Consider the following 20,167-nt stretch of genomic DNA (forward strand, 5'->3'; position numbering starts at 1 on the left):
GAACCTTTGCAGCTTTCATTTTGAGAGGAGATATCCCATTGTACCAGGTAATTTCAGTACTAGTATTCTTACCTCCTGCTATTTTTCTTTCAATTTTTATCTGCTTCTACCAAATTTCCTTTGCTTGCCAGGCTTTTGTCTTTGATGTGTCAAGATTCAAACTGGTTGGGGAGGAGAGCGCTGAAGGCTGTCCAGCCCTTCTTTTCAGAGTTAACTTGAATTACTCCTCTACCCTCAGGTGTCATGGTTTCAGGGCTGGATTTTGTTAGCCACCCTCACCTTTCTCTCATCTTCTTAAACTAGTCAAGTGAGCAAACCTGTGTGGGATGGCATTGCATTTCTACTCATTAGGAGACACTCTCTTTCTCTCTCAAACAAGTTCATGACTGAATTTTATAAAACACAAACTTTTGTCTCAGTTCTAATTTGTGTTTAATGAAAATTTTATATTTCCAAGTTTGCTTGACTATTTCTAAGCATTATTCAAAGTGTAAACCTTCTGCTAACTAACATTATCTACAGACGAGTGAGCCAGGACTGGATGTTTAGACTCTTAGGTTTGAATTTGACTCTGCTACTCACTTGTGCAAATTGTCTGATTTCTTTGTGCTTCAGTTTCCTTGCCTGTCAAATGGTACAATAATACCTTTATGTTAGCTTAAGATTAACATGTAAGGCACTGCTCAACACAGCAGTTACTTAGTAATTAACTAGCTGTTGCTGTTCCTTTTATTATTATTATTATTATTAAAGACTCTTTTACACTGACTGCAGTCAACTTTATTTCTTTAAAGCTAGAGCTACCATTTTTGAAGGGTTTCTGTTAGCATAACAGTAGTAAAAATGATTTAAAAGATTAAAGCACAAACTGCTGGTAATTCCCTTGTAATTCTGTAGTTAAGACTGTACTTTCACTGCTGAGGATCCAGGTTCGATCCCTGGTTAGGGAAACTTAAGATTCCACAAGCCTTAAAAACCCAAAAAACAAAACCAAACATCCCTCCTCTCCCCCCGCACAAACTGTTTACTCACTGGAAGTAATTTTTAAAACACTAGAAAATATAAAAGGGATGGTGGATACTTGGCTTTCTTCCATTCCAGAGAGATAGTTGAATACAGATAAGAAATTTATCTATTTCCTGAAATAGAGGAAAACAACAGAATGGGAAAGACTAGAGATCTCTTCAAGAAAATTAGAGATACCTAGGGAACATTTCATGCAAAGATGGGCTCAATAAAGGACAGAAATGGTATGGACCTAACAGAAGCAGAAGATATTAAGAAGAGATGGCAAGAATACACAGAAGAACTGTACAAAAAAGCTCTTCACGACCCAGATAAACACGATGGTGTGATCACTGGCCTAGAGCAAGACATCCTGGAATGTGAAGTCAGGTGGGCCTTAGAAAGCATCACTACGAACAAAGCTAGTGGAGGTGATGGAATTCCAGTTGAGCTATTCCAAATCCTGAAAGATGATGCTGTGAAAGTGCTGCACTCAATATGCCAGCAAATTTGGAAAACTCAGCAGTGGCCACAGGACTGGAAAAGGTCAGTTTTCATTCCCAACCCAAAGAAAGGCAATGCCAAAGAATGCTCAAACTACCACATAATTGCACTCATCTCACACACTAGTAAAGTAATGCTCAAAATTCTCCAAGCCAGGCTTCAGCAATACGTGAACCATGAACTTCCTGATGTTCAAGCTGGTTTTAGAAAAGGCAGAGGAACCAGAGACCAAATTGCCAACATCTGCTGGATCATGGAAAAAGCAAGAGAGTTCCAGAAAAACATCTATTTCTCTTTATTGACTATGCCAAAGCCTTTGACTGTGTGGATCACAATAAACTGTGGAAAGTTCTGAAAGAGATGGGAATACCAAACCACCTGATCTGCCTCTTGAGAAATTTGTATGCAGGTCAGGAAGCAACAGTTAGAACTGGACATGGAACAACAGACTGGTTCCAAACAGGAAAAGGAGTTCGTCAAGGCTGTATATTGTCACCCTGCTTATTTAAGTTATATGCAGAGTACATCATGAGAAACGCTGGACTGGAAGAAGCACAAGCTGGAATCAAGATTGCCGGGAGAAACATCACTAACCTCAGATATGCAGATGAAACCACCCTTATGGCAGAAAGTGAAGAGGAACTCAAAAGCCTCTTGATGAAAGTGAAAGTGGAGAGTGTAAAAGTTGGCTTCAAGCTCAACATACAGAAAACTAAGATCATGGCATCTGGTCCCATCACTTCATGGGAAATAGATGGGGAAACAGTGTCAGACTTTACTTTTTTGGGCTCCAAAATCACTACAGATGGTGATTGCAGCCATGAAATTAAAAGACACTTACTCCTTGGAGGGAAGGTAATGACCAACCTAGATAGCATATTCAAAAGCAAAGACATTACTTTGCCAACAAAGGTCCGTCTAGTCAAGGCTATGGTTTTTCCAGTGGTCATGTGTGGATGTGAGATTTGGACTGTGAAGAAGGCTGAGCACTGAAAAATTGATGCTTTTGAACTGTGGTGTTGGAGAAGACTCTTGAGAGTCCCTTGGATTGCAAGGAGATCCAACCAGTCCATTCTAAAGGAGATCAGTCCTGTGTGTTCTTTGGAAGGAATGATGCTAAAGCTCAAACTCCAGTTACTTTGGCCACCTCATGCAAAGAGTTGACTTGTTGGAAAATACTCTGATGCTGGGAGGGATTGGGGGCAGGAGGAGAAGGGGATGACAGAGGATGAGATGGTTGGATGGCATCACCGACTCGATGGACGTGAGGTTGAGTAAACTCCCGGAGTTGGTGATGGATAGGGAGGCCTGGCATGCTGCAATTCATGGGGTCGCAAAGAGTCGGATACGACTGAGCGACTGAAGTGAACTGAATTGAATCTTCAGGGACTACAAGTTTTTGGAAGTTTTCATAGCTGAACTACACACAGCCAGTGCATAAACTGAAGAAATTCTGAAGTTTTACTCTTGGTGGATTGTCATTTAGTAAGGATTCTTGAGTCACAGACATTTGGGTTTTAATCCCAGGTTGCCCACTTAGCAGCTGTATGACTATGGCCAATGTACTTAGTATCTCTAAACATCTCTAAACCTACGTTTCCTCATTTCCTCGGCTGTAAAATGCAGATGATAGCTCATGTCATGGCTGGTCTGAGGAGGTGGTGAGATAACGTCTGCCATTCTCTTACTAGTATGCACACAGAAAAGATGCTTGGTCAAGAGAGGTGGTGGTCACAGCTGTAGACATAATCGTATTTCTTGTCATTTCGCATTATATCAAGAACCTTCTCTATTGCTGCCTTGTGGGGCATAGTACTAAGAAACAGTGATCTAGTATGTAATCAGAGACACCTAAGCTTGTAGTTTATCCCATCGGTATGATTCTTGCCAGTTAATTTGGGTTTTTTTTTTTTAAACTTTACAGTGAGTAGTGTAGCATTTCTTACACTAAAAGTATTTCTTTAACTTTGAATCAGTGAGCACTTAAAGAGCATGTGCTGTCTTGCCAGGCCCTGGGCTTACCGTTCTGGAGTGCAAACACAAACAGGATGTGGCTTTGGTCCTTAAAGAACTTAGTCTAGTGAATTGTAGAATCAATGAACTGGATAGAGAGCCAAGACAGATTTTCTTAACTTTTTAATTTATTTTATGTTTTTGCTCTTTTGCCCTTATTGACCATAATTAGGTATCATGGCTAATCATATTTTACAGCCAAGATGATTAATAATTACACCAATAGTGATAACAACAGCTAACAGTGATTGAAGGTTTCCTTATGAGCCAGGCACTTTTGCAAGCATTTTACATATATTGACTCATTCTCATTTTCACAACATTCCTGTGAGGACTGTTATTAGATAGATAGATAGATAGATAGTGAAGTCGCTCAGTCGCTCAGTCGTGTCCGACTCTTTGTGACCCCATGGACAGTGGCCAACCAGGCTTCTTCGTCCATGGGATTTTCCAGACAAGAATACTGGAGTGGGTTGCCATTAGCGCTGTTTTATTTTCAGGCTCTGAGGAGCAGTAAGGAGGAGGAGGGATAGGCTAACCCACTCCAGTTTTCTTGGGCCCCTGTGGTGACTCAGACGGTAAAGAATCCACCTGCAATGTGGGAGACCTGGGTTTGATCCCTGGGTAGGCAGGATCCCCTGGCGAAAGGAACAGTTAGCCACTCCATTGTTCTTGCCTGGAGAATTCCGTGGACAGAGAAGCCTGGCAGGCTGCAACCTTTGGGGTCACAAAGAGTCAGACACAACTGAGAGACTTTCACTTTCACATCACATCAAGACATAAATGTCAGGGTCAGCATTTGAACCCTCGAAGTTTACTTTTGCTTGGAAAATCCCGTGGATGGAGGAGCCTGGAAGGCTGCAGTCCATGGAGTCGCTAAGAGTTGGACACAACTGAGTGACTTCACTTTCACTTTTCACTTTCATGCATTGGAGAAGGAAATGGCAACCCGCTCCAGTGTTCTTTCCTTGAGAATCCCAGGGATAGGGGAGCCTGGTGGGCTGCTGTCTATGGGGTCGCACAGAGTCGGACACGACTGAAGTGACTTAGCAGCAGCCGCAGCAGCAGCAGTGTAGCCCCACAGAACCTACTATGCTGGCCTGTAGTGATATTCATGAGGAAATGAGGGTTCACCTATATCTTAATCTAGGATTGTTGACAATATTGCAGCAATTTAGAATTAGAGAAATCTACATTTCTTATATCTATCTTGAGTTTCAAAAATTTAAAGGATACTTTCATGAATACAGTATCAGAATATTGGCTCTCAACTTAATCAAGAATAATTGAAACTTAATGTTTTCATAAACATAAACAGTAATTTTTATAAATGTCCTGATTCCCCCTCCCACAAACATTGTTGATACTTCAAAATTTCTGTTGAAATTGGGTGCAGTAATTGTAAACTGCTCTTTATTTTTTCCTTAATTTGCTCCTTATGGATATGTTTAAGTATAGATGTTTAAATTCTTAATACTAAAAATTGTCCAAAAATGTGTAACAAAGTTGTTATCCTAATTTAGTAACAAAGCAATATTTTAAGACTCATCAACAAAGTTACAAAGATACATCCCTTTGGTTATGAACAACAATTGAAACATAGTTTCTTAATTTTTCTGGGAAAAAAAAAAACAAAAAAAAGAGAAATATTTCATATGTGTTAGGTAGTATAATATATAATATTTTAACATATAATAACTGTACAGATAATATATAAATGTTAGATGTTCTAACCTTACCTTTTTGCTTTGGGTTTATGATTTTTCAGCTGTAAACAGTTAGTTACACATGTAGACACAAGCATACTTGTGTTTGTGTAGCCCTCCATTTAGGAAAGCCATTTGGTCCCATGGCAGTTTCTGTTTCTCCTTTTTAAGTTTGCATGTTCGAGGGGAAAAAAAAATCTGACTGAACAAAAAATGTTATATATTAATATCATGTTTTAAATGTTCCTTCCTACTTGTTCAAAATCATTTAAAAATTAAGATCATAATTTAAAAATGAAAAGCCAGTTACTTTTGTTTTCCTTTCACAGCCATAGAATGTAGAGTATGGTTAGTTTATTTTCAGCAGTTCTCCAGCTTTGTTCTAAATACGTTTTCCACTTTGGTGTCCCTCTTTGTGCATCCTCTGTTTGTTTTCCTTATCAGAAAATGAGCCGAGTGAACAGAAGAACAGAAGGCCAGCACCAGGGCCTTGCCTTCTGGAGCGGGAGGTTTTCAGCATGGGCTCCCATCTGTTGGGCTTGTTCACTGATAAAAACTTGGAGTAGCTGTCTTGGCTCCCCACACATGGCCTGTTTCTGCTGAGAGGCCACTGGACTTTGGACAGTTGTTGGCTTAGCTGTAGACAAGTCCCGTTAGGCTTCTAGGCACCACAGTGATGCAGTGGTACAAAGGTTAAGACCAGGTATTCGTCTTGAATGAGCCACCAACTACAGAAAGAATGGTGGGGAACATTCTTCTGGTAGTCAAGTTTATGTATTAGATTAGGAAAAACAAAAACTAACCACGATTGAGAAAACAGGACTCAGTGAACTAAAAAGACACACCTTATTAATAGGTCTAAAATTCAAATGCCTCCTGTAGAGAATTGAGATTTATTCAATGGTGAGTGTTCTGATTGTAACAAAAGGTAGGGGAGATTTCTTTCTATCCTCAGACTTTTATCAGAATTATTCTTTTAGACACACAGTGTGGTGATCTGGAACACAAACATTTCCTGTTTTATGAAACATTTGTGTTACTTCATTTTATATTAGTTTGTAGACAGATATGTTACTTGGATATAAAAATATTTTAGACCTTTAAGGTCTTACTATTATATCTTTTTAATTTCTCAAAAATATTGATTCTTCCAGGTGGCTGTAGTGAAGTTATGTATACCTAATGACAGTACCAAGGCTGCTTTTGTATCAGTACAACTCTTCCAGCATTCAAAAATTTTCTGAGTGCAATAGAAATAATATTTATTCTGACAAGCTTTGATTGGAACCATTGCTGTTTCATAAAGAGTAGAAACAAAAAGTGTGTGTTTTTTTAAAAACAGTCTATTGACTTGTGATGATTAGCTTTTGAATTTGTGTTGATAAACATGTAGACAATACATTCTAAAATTTGTAAAAATCAGATTCAAATTTCAAAAATTATCTCTCTATATTTCTTGTACCAATTATTTACTGAATAGCTAATGATGTCATCGAATGACACTTATTCAAATTATAAAATCAATATTTATTAAATGTCCTAGGTTGACAAAAGGCTGTTGATTACAAAGGAATGAAATTTGGTGTGTAGAAATAGAGTTCTGTGTTTCCACTGTTGGGAAACTTCCGTTCATGGATTTCTGTTTTTGCTTTTTCTAAAAGTATTATTTGAGAATATTCGACACAATGACAGTGGAAGAAGAGACTTATTTTAATTATTTCTTTTCCCTTTATGACTCATTTGACTTAAGGAATTGAATGACTCACTCCTTTACTTTTGTTCAAAGTATTGTAAAGACAGGAACTCTGCTCATTATGTATGTTGGTCCACTTTCCCTTTTAATAACACGTTGACTTACATGTAGGTGATAGGTGGTCTTAATGCAGAATGCACCAGTGGGCTTTCAACGTATAATAATAGCAGTTTGACTCCAAAGAATGCCTGTGGTTGCTTATATATGTGCAGAAGAGTTTATGGGGTACATTTATTGATTTACTCCCTACAAAGGAGGGAACAGTATTTAAACATACTAACAAAAATATATTAATAAAATGCTTTTCCCTAGTAAAAGCTCATTTGTTAAACTTGGATAGTCAGAAGCAGCTTTTGTTGTTGTTGTCCTTTTAAATTTTTTAGTCATTAAGAAGGATGAATGTGTGTGTGTGCGTGCACATGCTCAGTCAGTTGTGTCCAACTCTTTGTTACCCCATGGACTGCAGGCTCCTCTGTCCATGGAATATTTCAGGCAAGAGTACTGGAGTGGGTTGTCATTTCCTCAGGGATTTTCCCAACCCAGGGATCGAACCTGCGTCTCCTGCGCTGGTAGGCGCACCCTCTACCACTGCCCCCCACCCCCCTGGAAGCCCTGTTACTTCCAAGAACTATTATCATTGCTAGCTATTTCGTGTCACCTTACTTGCTCTCTCTCTAGTCCCTGCACTACTTCAGTGAAGTTAGTGACCTACCCAAGACCCATCACATAGCTGTTGACATACAGAAGACAGCTTCCAGGATTTGTCCTCTACCACTTCCTCTTGTTGGAAGACATGCTGCCCTCTCCTCTTTATGATCTGGGTTTCTCTCTCCCTAGCTCTGTCTCTCTTTGAAGAGGTTCTTTACCCTGAGTTCCAAGCCCCCACCTGCCCAGCCATGCATGGGTGAAACAAGGGGCAGAGAAGTCAGGGCACGTGGACTCTTCAGTGAGTTCTCCCTGGGGCTCCCCTCTTTTGTGCAGGCTTGTGAACAGGAAGTCGCTGAACTTCTCAATTGAGTCCCTTTGCAGAGAGAAGCCGAGCAGTGCCAAGGACGTGGCTGTGCCCTGTGCTCCTGGGCTTCCAGGTGCCCCAGTTGTCCGCTGAGGGCATAGAAAGCCAGTGTCTCCCGGGATAGGCTGAGATGTTTTGCACACAAATTCCTGAAAAATTAATTTTATTCTCTTTTCTCCCTTGATTTTTTTCTTACCACAAAGAACTCTTGTCGCATCAAAGGTACAAAAAGGGCCAAGAGGAGAGTGTTGATAGCTCATCTGAACCCTATCTTACAGCTGGATTGAGCAACCCACTGATGAGGTGCTTTATGGACCAGAGAGGGTCTTCAATGAGTAGCAGAGGTTTGGAAACTCTTCACAGTGATGGCATTACAAAGATAAAGTATTTGTTGGCAAGTCATATATGATACTGTACTATGCCGTGTCTGCTCTGTGCTGAGCCGGCGATGCTGGGCACTGTTCTAAGACAGACAGCTTGGAACTAGGTCCTCAAACCTGCACTCTATAACCTTTTGGAGCCTCAGTTTTCACATATGTGGCTAGTGCATAGTTCTTGTGAAGATGTGTTCAGTGACAGTGTGCTGGAGGATTAAATTGTAGTTAATGCTGTACTAGCTGCTGTTAAGCTGTCACCAGGTTGGCTGGACAACCTGCTTGCAGCCTAGTAATGTGTTATTGTGTCATTGCCATGGAAGTGGAGTTGCCAGATGAAACCTAGGACAAAGTTGATTTCAGACAAGTGATGAATGAATAATTTGTTGAGTGTAAGTAGGTCCCATATATTGCATGGGACATGTTGCACAGAATATACTGTTAAGTCTGACAATCCCATATAGAAGAAGAATTCACTTTGACAATGAGAAGAGACCTCTCTCCCGTGAGATAAGCTGCTGAAAACCTCAGGACCCTACATCTTTGGAATTCTTCATTTTTAGCTCCTCTGCATATTTAAGCTCTTCAAAACTCAGTTAAATCCTTTAACCCTGTGTCAAACTCAAGTATCATGTAAATAATAGAAATATCTTTTATTGACAAAAATCTTAATTTTCATTAATTTTGTCCTTAATGAAGGTTGGATGATGATGAAGTAGTCTGACCAGAATGTAGACGCCCTTACCGTTCCTACTAGTGGTACAAAACCCATGAGGAACGTGTGCATGGCCGAGCTCTAACCCAGATGCAGATTTCTTTTTCTGCAGTGAGGAGTGTCTTGATGAGATTCTGGGACAACCAAATGGGGCTGAGTGTTCTAAGATTTTCCCAAAGCCTCCGAAAGGGGATCCTATAAACCCATCACCAACACTTTCTTGGTACCTGGTTAGAGACAGGATGGCAGAATGAAAGAGGAATGAACTTCTGGAGCCAATGCTCAAGGCTTCACTGTGAGAGCTGGACTTAATTTCTTATTTCTCTGGTCCTCAGTTTATTCACTATAAAATGGGGATAGTATCTGCCCTCAAAGGATTGTTTGGGGAATCAAAGTAAATGATAAATCAAAGTATTGAAAGTGTTTTATAAATTGTACTATATTTTACAGATAAAGAGTATAATGGTTTTTAGTATTACTGTTGCGCTTCATTTTGTTTCTCAGAAAGTTTTATCAAGTGTTTTAGCTTTTGTGAAAGTGAAAGTCACTCAGTCATGTCTGACTCTTTGTGACCCTATGGACTGTACAGTCCATGGAATTCTCCAGGCCAGAATACTGGAGTGGATAGCTGTTCCCTTCTCCAGGGCATCTTCCCAACCCAGGAATTGAACCCTGGTCTCCCACATTGCAGGTAGATTCTTTACCAGCTGAGCTTTAAGCCTCAGCAATGCTTTGTATTGAATTAGATTTTTTCCTGCATAACTGTTAATAAATTTTGTGGATTGGAATTATGGTTTCATAATGGCTTCCTGATTTCTGTGTGTGTGTTTTTAAAAAGTCTACATTTTTGCTTGAAGTGGCCATGTTAATATTTAATCCTGATTATTTATTATAAGGACTTAAGTTTCACAGTGAAAATATGATGACATATGATGTTGATGTCAGAAAAAATTGTTTCATTAACAGAGAGCATGCAGTATGATGAAGTTGAACCAGGAGACCTGGTCGTTAGCATTATGTATGACAGATAGATTTTCAGTAATCTCAGTCTCCAGGGAATTACCTTTTTAAAAATTTCTCTAATATCTTTTGTTTTTATATAATATTTGTTTAAAGCTAATAGATTTTATAGAGTTGGCTTTTTTTTTAAATAAGAACAGTTTGGTTTTTTTATATATTTTAAATTTTTAAATTATGAAAGTGTGACAACACAATTACGGAAGACTTGGAAAATACAGCACAGGGTTACATATAGTTCCACTATATATTGCAATTATTTTTTAAGTAGATAAACTAATATTTTTAGTTGGAATTTCAATATCAAACTCTCAAAAATTAATAGAAAAAATAGAAAAGTAGAAAGATATAGTAGACCTGAAAAGCACTATGAACCAATTCAACATAATTAAGATTTATGCAGTTTTCACACAACAATAGGATACAAATTCTAATCAAGTTCCCATAGACTGTAAACTAGAAGACACTAGAATATATCCAGGGACATAAAACAAAGTGAAAAAATTTCATGGTCTAAAGTTATTGAAGTCATACAGAGTTTGTTCTGTTATCACTGTAGAATTATGTTAGAAATCAGCATCAAAAGATTCTTGAAAACGATCCACATACATTCAAGTGCAGTGTGACATTTACCAAGAGAGATTTTCGACTTAGCCTTTAAAAGCCTCAGTAAAATTAGACTGAAAAAACCACAGAAGGTGATTGCAGAGAAGAAAGCATTTAAATGAGAAATTAGTATTAAAATGATAAATTAATATTAAAGATGCTTTAAACAAAAACTTCCAGGAATCATTTTTTAATCTGCTGTTTTCACAAGCACGTTATGAATTGATGTGTGCTTTAGAAAACACCAAAATGTTCTTAAAAGTTGTGATTGACTATGTATATTATGCCATTCATTTAGATAAACATTTTTTTCTCTTTTTGAAAAAATTTAGGGGTTGAATTTAACACACATCTCAAAATTATAGAGGTTTATGTCTGTATGACAATTTCCTCTGGTGTTCTGTCTTAAGAGCCCTACAATCTGTTACAACACTGTAGTCTTATTTCCTATTCTGTATACGGCTGGGGATTGTTATTATACATTTGGCATGGCTTTTACCTTATTATGAAGATAGAACTTTTTTCTTTACTTTCATAGTATATTTTTATTTTTTAATTTATTTCTAATTGGAGCTTACTTGCTTTACAGTACTGTATTGGTTTCTGCCATACATCATGCCATGCATGATACAATTCTTTGTTGTCATTGTCACTAACTCTTACCTTTGGATAGCATTTATAGGTTTTGCCTTGTTATCTTACTAAATATTTACAGTTACCAAGAGGTAAATATGGCAAGCATTTTTTATCTTTATTCCAGATAAGAGGTAATAGGTGTAGAAAATGTTTTATTACAAAGTTTGAATGGTAAGTGGAAGAGCTGAGATTTAAGCACATGTATTTTAACTTCTTTTTTATTGTTATTTCCAAGGTAACAACTGTTCCCACAAGAACCTTCCTCCCGTCATTTCTAGAACTGTACATTTAAGTTTACTTCAACATAAAGAAATGAATTTTAATATTTAAAGAGATTCTCACTGAAAATTGATTTGAAGTTATTTGATTTTAAACATATTATTTCTAAAAGTTAAAAAAAAACACAAGTATATAAAATAAACTATAAGCCTAGAACATCATTATCCCAGGAAGTCATTTGTCTGAAAATGAATTCTCAAAGTTGTAATTTTAGTATGATGGTATGAATAAATTCGCATATGGGAAAACATTTGGGGGTATGTTCCTACTTTTTTCTAATGCTTAAAGCAGCCATATCATCTTTTAGGTTGTCACTTTGGTAGTCTGCTGTTCTCAGAATACAGAGTATGGATTATGGGTACTGGGGAGTGTGGTGTGATTCTTAGCACACTGCTTCTGGGTGTGGGCAGAAAGCAGCCTGAAATGTGCTTGTGATGTGAGCGAGTCATTTACCTGGACCTGGCTTTTCTCTTTTGACTCCCAATTTTTTTCTCTTTTGAAAGAATGTGGGAAAAGTTCAAAGAGGTTGTACGAGTATGGAATGATAGGGGTGTGGAGCTGACCAACCCCACAGTCAATATTTAGTACCCAATTATCCCTCATCCTGAGGACAGGGGTTGCTTTCTAGTTCTGTAACTGAGTCAGGAAGCGTAGTAGAAACAACAGTGCACCTCAAAGTTTGGTCTGTGTACCAGTAAGGTAAAAATTAACCACTGCGTTTTCTCTGGTTCTGTGATAAAATGGTTAAGTCCAAGCCAATCTGCTTGAAAAAGAGGAAAAGAAGATGTTCTCTTCCTCCAGCTGTGATTGTATGTGGCTCTTCAGGAAAGATTTCTTTGTATTCTCAGCAGGTTTGAGTGGTGTGAGAATATGTTCCATGTTTTTCAACAGAGTAGTTGGAAGGAATTTGGGGTGGGAAAAGGAAGAATGTTTGTATGTCCTGTCTTCAGTGATGCTCTCAACCTTGTGTGGGCTATTCACAATGTTCCTGGCCAATGACTTCTAACCCAGGATGCCATGGACATAGTGCAGGGGACCCAAAATGTATGTAGTTGTGTGGAGACCGAATGCATGATGAACTCCGTGTTTACGTGTACTGTGTGCTCTTTGAATGCAGGAAGCTGCTGCCATGGTCAGTACATTTGGGTTGCCATCAAAGGCTTCATTTTATCCATGTATCCTTGGGACATTTAATCAGTAAAGCCAAACCATGCAGCTGATGAGCTGTGTGACATTGGAGAGGTCTCTGAATTTCTCTAAGTTATGATTTCCTCATCTGTAGAATAAAGGTAATCATACCATAGTTTTTGTGTCAGGGCAGCCTGTATCTGAGCCTGGCAGCTGAGAACCGCAGTCAGGCTCTGTTGCGCTGTCATTCTTATCATTGTCATCATCTTCCCCGTGGGCTCAATCACAGTTACTACAGAGAGTTGCTCCCTTGTGAGGATTCAGAATGCTGTTGCTCTGTCTTCGGTTTCTGCTGTTGGTTTCACACACTGATGCTGGCAGCAAAAAGCTGAAGGAACAAACAGGCAGCACGACATTTGGTGGCGATGTTCACGTGTTGGGTGCTGTGATGTCCAAGGTCGTGCACATACAGGTGCCTCTGAGCCACATCAGAGGCCAGTCTTCAGCAGACGTTTAGGACCTGCTTTTCAGTGCGATACTAGGAACAGTCATGCAGTGACTGGCATGCTTGCTTTCAAGGAGCCTGTTTTAGTGGAAGAAGGTGATTGGTAAACAAATAGATGTACAGAAAATGGCAGAGAATGATGACTGCTGTGCATAGAATTAGATGTGACTATGTGAGCAGGTGGCTATGTTGTATGGTCAGGGAAGACCTCTCAGAGGAGATAAACTTTTAAGCTAGAAATCCGAAGGACAAGGAGCCAGTTCTGCAAAGATCCTAAGTGACAGCATTCCAGGAAAAGGGAGTAAGCAGTTAAAGAACAGGCTGTGGCACTGGAACAGGAGGGACATAACTGGACTCAGGTCACAGGGGGAAGAGAGGGCAGAGTCAGGTGCTTTAACTGGTTTTTACAGAGCGAGTCCACATTTGAGGTTTTCTGTGTTATGTTGCTAAATAATTGAACTCCAGGAAAATCACTGTGCACCAGAATATTGGGCAGCTTTGCCTCTGAAAATTTTTCTTAGTTATCAAATGGAGATGTTTTCTGTTTGTGATGGATGTATGAGTATTACTGTGGACCAGATACACATTGAAAATATAGAATAGTAAAATAATTTTAGAATATTTTTCTAATTTTGCCTTTATATGTGGTTATTTGCTTGGTATTTAGTGCTCTATATAGGTGTGGAATGATGGTCTTAAATTTCTCACCACTGTAAACATACTAGGGGAAGGGTGATTTCTCCAGTAATTATGATGGATTTACACTCTTTCCAGATACCTACTTTAATAAGGCATGGCCAGGTTAGGAATGAGTGTTACAGCACCATTCCAGGGCATTTTAAATTGGCTATTTTTATAATCTTCTTTATGGTCCCTCAGAACTTTGTACACATTTAATTTCTAAGGGTATTCTCTTAATGCCATCTAATAAGGAAGCAGAGGGTAGGGGTTAAAAACTTGGCTGAGCATACTATATTCCAGATTATTTTTTAAAAGATCTCATTGCAGCAGCCCAGCAAAGCAGGTTGAAATTGTCTCCCCTTTTTAGGTAAAGAAACCAGTGCTTGCTTAGAGGCCTAGGACCCTGTTCATACATTTCATGATAGCAGAGCCAGGACTTGAAATCAGAGTTCAGGGTCCCTCCCAGTTGTCATGGATAACTGAGAGGTACTGCAGGTTTTGTGTGAATTATTTTTTAACCAGCTACAGATGGCTATACTGTTCTGAAAAGGCAAAATGATAGGATACTGAAAGAGAAACTCCCCAGGTCAGTAGGTACCCAATATGCTACTGGAGATCAGTGGAGAAATAACTCCAGAAAGAATGAAGGGATGGAGCCAAAGCAAAAAGAATACCCAGCTGTGGATGTGACTGGTGATAGAAGCAAGGTCTGATGCTATAAAGAGCAATATTGCATAGGAACCTGGAATGTCAGGTCCATGAATCAAGGCAAACTGGAAGTGGTCAAACAAGAGATGGCAAGAGTGAATGTCGACATTCTAGGAATCAGCGAACTGAAATGGACTGGAATGGGTGAATTTAACTCAGATGACCGTTATATCTACTACTGCAGGCAGGAATCCCTCAGAAGAAATGGAATAGCCATCATGGTCAACAAGAGAGTCTGAAATGCAATACTTGGATGCAATCTCAAAAATGACAGAATGATCTCTGTTTGTTTCTAAGGCAAACCATTCAGTATCACAGTAATCCCAAGTCTGTGCCCCAACCAATAACGCTGAAGAAGCTGAAGTTGAAAGGTTCTATGAAGACCTACAAGACCTTTTAGAACTAACACCCAAAAAAGATGTCCTTTTCATCATAGGGGACTGGAATGCAAAAGTAGGAAGTCAAGAAACACCTGGAGTAACAGGCAAATTTGGCCTTGGAATACGGAATGAAGCAGGGCAAAGACTAAGAGAGTTTTGCCAAGATAATGCACTGGTCATAACAAAGACCCTCTTCCAACAACACAAGAGAAGACTATACATGGACATCACCAGATGGTCAACACTGAAATCAGATTGATTATATTTTTTGCAGCCAAAGATGGAGAAGCTCTATACAGTCAGCAAAAACAAGACCAGGAGCTGACTGTGGCTCAGACCATGAACTCCTTATTGCCAAATTCAGACTTAAATTGAAGAAAGTAGGGAAAACCACTAGACCATTCAGGTATGACCTAAATCAAATCCCTTATGATTATACAGTGGAAGTGAGAAATAGATTTAAGGGCCTAGATCTGATAGATAGAGTGCCTGATAAACTATGGAATGAGGTTCGTGACATTGTACAGGAGACAGGGATCAAGACCATCCCCATGGAAAAGAAATGCAAAAAAGCAAAATGGCTGTCTGGGGAGGCCTTACAAATAGCTGTGAGAAGAAAAGGAACGAAAAGCAAAGAAGAAAAGGAAAGATATAAGCACCTGAATGCAGAGTTCCAAAGAATAGCAAGAAGAGATAAGAAAGCCTTCTTCAGTGATCAATGCAAAGAAATAGAGGAAAACAACAGAATGGGAAAGACTAGAGATCTCGTCCAGAAAATCAGAGATAACAAAGGAACATTTCATGCAAAGATGAGCTCAATAAAGGACAGAAATGGTATGGACCTAACAGAATCAGAAGATATTAAGAAGAGGAGGCAAGAATACACAGAAGAACTGTACAAAAAAGATCTTCACGACCCAGATAAACACAATGGTGTGATCACTAGCCTAGAGCCAGACATCCTGGAATGTGAAGTCAAGTGGGCCTTAGAGAGCATCACTACAAACAAATCTTAACTAAGATTTTTATTTAGATTAACCAAACCGCCCCCCAAACAAACAGAGAATGTAGAAGTAATTATATATTTAGGTTTATGAGCACCTAAATGCCAACTGTGAACAAGGCATTCTCCTGTCCTTCATCAGCTGACTCACAGTTACTTTTGCACCTCTATTCTAAGACTGCCAAGTCAAAAAGATTTCATAATTGTAGCTCACTTAATACCTTGAGGCAAATGTTTAACTTTGAGAAGTTAAACGTGTAACTTTTTATGAAATTTTAGTATTTTATGTTTCCTTTTTAAGGTCTCTATATGTCTGATTTTGAAGGAAACTTCTGCCAAAGGCATCTTTACCTTCTTTCTTCCTACTACTTAAAAAGAAGTTTTTTAGAATCTTCTCCATTAATCTTAGATTCTAAAACCTCCTACTCTCTAGGAAGGCTAAAAAATATTCATATGCTAAATTTATTATGCAAAGTTGGCTCTTGTAACAAACAAATTTTTGCATTTATAGGAAGGATACGGACGTAGTCTATTAATCTACCATACTGCTATCTCACCAGAAGCATTTGCTGGTTCCTGAGGTCTCCTCATTCTTGAAACTTTTTATGGTTGTGTTAAATTTGTCTTTTGGAAATACTTTTAAGTTATAATAAACTCATTTGATAGAACTGTGAAATAGTGTTTGAAGTGTTTCAATTTGGTCTTCATGAAAACATTCATTTGATCATCTAGTCCATTTTTGTTGCACCTGCTTTAAGTAGAGAAATAGAGTAACAGACAAGAAGCAGATCCTCTTACATGTTACTTTACTGGGACAGAACAGTTTGCAGGTAAAATGCAAACTGATAAAATGTTGCATCAAGAAGAAACATAGAATTACACACAAGCAAGGTGTTAATCTGTTATTAAATCAGGGAGGCATGTATGTAATCTCAGAACTGAAGGAAAAGTAGTGAGCCACCAGAATGAGAAGAGAACTCTAGGAAGAGGGAACAGCTAAGATCAGGTAAGTGGAAGCACGGAATAATTTAGGAATTTCAAGTAATACAGTGTCCACTGGTGAAGGAAGCTAGAAAGTAGACGACTAGTGCAACTCCGCAAGAGCCTTTTAAATTCACGTTAGTTTAGCCTTGATCCAGAGAGCATGGGAAACTTTGGAGAGGAGATTCTATCTTAATCTAGAACATAACCTGAGTACACTTGAATTTCAGAAAGATCCTTCTGACCGCAGTGTAGAGCATGAATTAGAGGGACTGTCTGTGTACGGCCATCATGACCTCACAGGTTACACAGCATTGACTTGTAGGAAGCATAATGTTATGGTCCAACCTCTGTTTTTAGTGCAGGACTCGGCGATGTTAACACAACAGCTCTGGAGAAGCTGTCGACACTGGGAGTTGAGACTATGGTGATCTGGGTTTAGGCAGCAACCTTAGAGTTGAAGAAAAGCAGAATGAGTTTTTGACGGAGAACAGCCACAGGTCTTAGAACGGATTCCTTATGAAGGTGAAGGAGGGACAAATTAGGAAGACACCCAGTTTTCAGAGTTGGCTTATCTGAGTGGATAAGGCAACACAGGAAAAGGAGTGCTTTTACAGTTTATAAAGGTCCATTTATAGTTTCTACCCCCTTTTCACAAAGAAATTGCCCATCCTGTGCAGAGGGACAAGGGCAGCTTTGTTAAGTAACCTTGCAACTTCTTCCACTCTGCCTTTTCAACTAAGGGCATGACCATGGTGGTTTTTACTGAAATGTCTCAAAGTTGGAAAACTAAATATATACCTCCTCTCCACAAAGAGCTTCAACTTTATATTGTTTTGTAAATTATATGTTTGCTAAATGTTTAGTAAGTGTAATCATTTTATGACTCCTAAGATGTTAAGTGAAGCCATTTTGTTTCTCTTGTGAATAAATATTAGAAACAGATCTAAGTAATAAAATACCGTAATTTTACTTGACTTTATGAAGTGTAATTTATTGAAATAAAGGCTCAATGGAATACTGAGACCAAATAAGGATTTTTAAATTTTTAAACATAAGTTGTAATTTAAAAGTTAAAAATGGTCTCTTTTATAAACCCACAGGAAAATGATTTTTGTAGTATATTGCTTACTAATTTTGTTAATCTTCATTAATGAATGTAAAAAGAATGTAATTGTTTCTCAAAATAGGAGAGAAATTATCTATAGAAGAGTAATACCTGTCCTTACCTATTTTCTGTATATTTTAAAAATTCAGGGGCATTTTTGACACAAGATTCATTTTCACCAAAACAGCATTTGAAAAATCTTGATTCTAAGAAAGTCCACTTCACCAGTTTCCAGGAAGAATCAATAATTAGTTAAACTAAAGATGAAACCCCAACAACCCACACTTTGTGAGCAGGTACATTTAACATAGTATGTTTTGTGTTCATGTGAAAGTATTAGTCGCTGAGTTGTGTACAACTCTTTGTGGCCCCCCCTGTAGCCCACCAGGCTCCTCTATCCGTAGGATTCTCCAGACAAGAATACTGGAGTGGGTTGCCATTCCATTCTCCAGGGGATCTTCCCAACCCAGGGATCAAGCCCAGATCTCCCACACCGGCAGATTCTTTACTGTTTGACCTGCCATAATTTCAATCTTTTTAATTGCTTTTCACAGTGTGGCCAGCATTTTAACCTTTTCCCAAATTGTCTCTATGCTACCTCCTAATGCCCAGAATTGAGCTCTGAGCTTGTTTTATTTAGGTCACTAGCCTTGTTTCTCGGAGAAGGCAATGGCACCCCACTCCAGTACTCTTGCCTGGAAAATCCCATGGATGGAGGAGCCTGGTAGGCTGCAGTCCATTGGGTCGCTAAGAGTCGGCCACGACTGAGCGACTTCACTTTCAGTTTTCACTTTCATGCATTGGAGAAGGAAATGGCAACCACTCCAGTATTCTTGCCTGGAGAATCCCAGGGACAGAGGAGCCTAGTGGATTGCTCAGTGGGGTCTCACAGAGTCGGACATGACTGAAGCTACTTAGCAGCAGCAGCAGCAGCCTTGTTTCTCAGGCCATGGAATTAAGTACTGTAGCTACACTGTTGCTTTAAGAGGCTTACTTACAGCTTCTCTTCTTTTGTCCTTTCTCTTACTGGCCCTCTTCATTTCCCTTCCATTCTCCCTTCCCCTTGTGCCCCACCAACACCCCACCCCCAATCCAAACAAAAGAGAGCCATCTGCCTTCCAGCTTAAAAAGTTCACAGATACCTTGTGTTGCTGCTGCTGCTACGTCGCTTCAGTCGTGTCCGACTCTGAACCCCACAGACGGCAGCCCACCAGGCTCCCCCGTCCCTGGGATTCTCCAGGCAAGAACACTGGAGTGGGTTGCCGTTTCCTTCTCCAATGCATGAAAGTGAAAAGTGAAAGTGAGGTTGCTCAGTCGTGTCCGACTCTTAGCGACCCCATGGACTACAGCCTACCAGGCTCCTCCATCCATGGGATTTTCCAGGCAAGAGTACTGGAGTGGGGTGCCATTGCCTTCTCCATACCTTGTGTTACCATTATAGAAATCCATAGCACATATTACCTCATGAAAGTTTCTTACCTCGGAGACCTGATTTAAAGACCGTTTGGAACCATCTCTACGCTGTACCATTAATGTGCAGTTTTATATCATCATTTCATTAATGTTATGTCAGAATCTCGGTGTATTGCAGGCCCTTTTATTAAAACAAGTGCTGGTGGGGAAAGTAGCTCGATGTAATGTGCCTGATATGGATTACTGTCTCATATTCTCTTCTCCACCCATCCCCCATACCCACTCCCAGCATTAAGGTTACCATTCTGAACAGAAAAAAATATGTTTAAGGAATTGTAGCATACAGTCAAATTTATATTATTTTATAAAAATACTGCTGTTGTGCAGAGGTAGTGTGTCATTGGAAACAAGTATCAATTTCAGTTCTGATTAAGCTGTCCTTTGGATATGCCTCAGCGTTCTTAGAAAATAAGCTACCAGCAAATACAGGTTTTATTTATTTCAGTTATTAATTGTAAAGAAACATCTTCAAGTTTTTTAACATTGAAAGGTGTCGATAAGAAATGTGTAATCAAAATTAAAATATTTTAATTTGTTCAAAATTCTCAGAACAGCATAATATTTGTAATAGATTAAAGAG

General features: G+C 39.0%; 1 protein-coding gene across 25 annotated transcripts in view; it reads left to right on the top strand.

Moving 5' to 3' along the window:
- ARID1B (AT-rich interaction domain 1B) overlaps nt 1-20,167 on the top strand; it is a 435,290-nt gene that overhangs the window by 209,087 nt on the left and 206,036 nt on the right. The window lies entirely within an intron of this gene.

The sequence above is a fragment of the Bos grunniens genome, chromosome 9 (genome assembly GCF_055505025.1).
Source record: "Bos grunniens cultivar Pamir isolate PY7600 chromosome 9, Bosgru_T2T1.0, whole genome shotgun sequence".
Lineage (NCBI taxonomy): Eukaryota > Metazoa > Chordata > Mammalia > Artiodactyla > Bovidae > Bos > Bos grunniens.